Here is a 1,895-nt window from a genome sequence, read left to right as displayed (position 1 = left end):
TGTAAGTCCTACAGCAGCACGAATGTTGTCAATGAATTTGGTTTTTTTCTTTAACACGTGGCCGCCACCTATAATCTGAATTCTTGGGCCTGGGTTGAAAAGGAAACATTGAAAATGTCAGAAACGTTTTTCTCATATCTCTGTTTCAGTAAGAATTCAGCAGAACCTTACTTCCAAACTGGACCACTCCCTTGAAAACCATACAGAGGAATACAAAATGTGGAAAAACCCTCACAACTGACCACATGCACAAACATTAAAAGGACAGTAAGAGAATATAAGGAAACGCTGTATACACACAAATTTGATAACGTAGATGAATTCAACAAAATCCACAGGGTACCAAAACTCATCCAAGATGAAATGTGGTTGTTTGGTGCTAGCAAGTCAGTTCCAAGTCACAGTGACCCTCCCTACATACAGCTGAATGAAACCAGCCCTGCCCTGCGCCACCCTCACAATTGTGCTCTGAACTTACTGTTGTCCCGGTGTCAAACCATCTCATCAAGAGTCTTCATCTTTTTTATGCCCTTCTCCTTTACCAAGCATCATGGCCTTTCGCAGGGACCAGTACCTCCTGATAACATGTCTAAGATACATGAGACAAGGTTTCACCATCCTTGTCTCTAAGGAGAATTCTGGGTATACTGCTTCTAAGACAGGTTTCTTTGCTCTTATGTCACACCATGGTGCCATCAATATTCTTTTCCAGCACCATAATTCAAATGCATTGACCCTTCTTCCGTCTTCTTTATTCAATATCCAACTTACATATGCCTATGAGGTGATTGAAAATACCACTGCTTGGTTCAGGTCCACGTTAATGACATCCTGGTTCTTCAACACTTTAAAGAGCTCTTATGTAACAGATTTGCCCAATGCAAAGGATTTCTTGACTAATGATTCCATGAGCACTGATTTGTGGACAATGAAGCAATATTTTAATATGAGGAAAATCCATTTTTATCTGATTGGTTGCTCATACTACATTATTGAAATTGATTACATGATGTAAATGCAAAACTAAACTGATCTATTGTTTGGCTAAACCATTGAGAACCATAGCCTAGTCAAGTTGACACATGAAATGAACCACCCCAGTTGACCATTGCTTCAGTGGCCATCTTTTACCTCCAAGGCAACTTTGAAGGTGAAAGTCGTGTCTGTAGGATGGAGAGCCAAGAGATAAAAAAACCTTGGATCTCTGTTGATTCTGCGGACCTGCCAACTAGCATTTATGCTTACTTCCAACTACTACTTTGTTTATGTTTAGTTATTTGTGTTTTCTACTGATTTCAATGGATTGATATCAGTGGACACAGACTCAGTGTGAACATGTCCCAGGGCTCATTCTTTGGACCTCTTTTCTATTGCTACTGACTCCATCTCTATGCTAAATAGTTGCATATGTATGTATTCAGCATAAATCACCAGCTGGGACTCCTGATTCATATATTCAAATGTCTATTGACACCTCTAGTTGAGTATATTTAATAGACACATGAAATTTAAAATGTCTAAACTTACCTTTGCTATTTCCCTCCATAGAAGTTCCACTTTGAGTCTTCCTGAAATGGAAAAAACAAAACAAACAAACAAAAAAGCAAACTCCATGCCTTCGGGTCAATTCTGACTCAGCAGGTTGCTACAGGGACAAGTAGAACTGCTCTTTGGGGCTTCAGAGACTTGAGATCGTAATAGGAGTAGACAGTCTTATCTTTCTCCCTAGGAGCAGCTGGTGGGCATGAACCTGTGACCTTGCAGTTGGCAGCTCTATACGTAGCCTACTATGCAACACTGGTGCTTTTTTTTTTTTGTACTACGTATTTTATTATATGCAGATGCCAGTGTATATAAAACAACCCTTGTGAAATAGAAATTCATGAAAATTCAGA

The sequence above is a fragment of the Echinops telfairi genome, unplaced genomic scaffold (assembly GCF_000313985.2).
Source record: "Echinops telfairi isolate 266 unplaced genomic scaffold, ASM31398v2 ScPeMD7_3533;HRSCAF=4204_0, whole genome shotgun sequence".
Taxonomy (NCBI): domain Eukaryota; kingdom Metazoa; phylum Chordata; class Mammalia; order Afrosoricida; family Tenrecidae; genus Echinops; species Echinops telfairi.
This window is presented reverse-complemented; position numbering follows the sequence as displayed.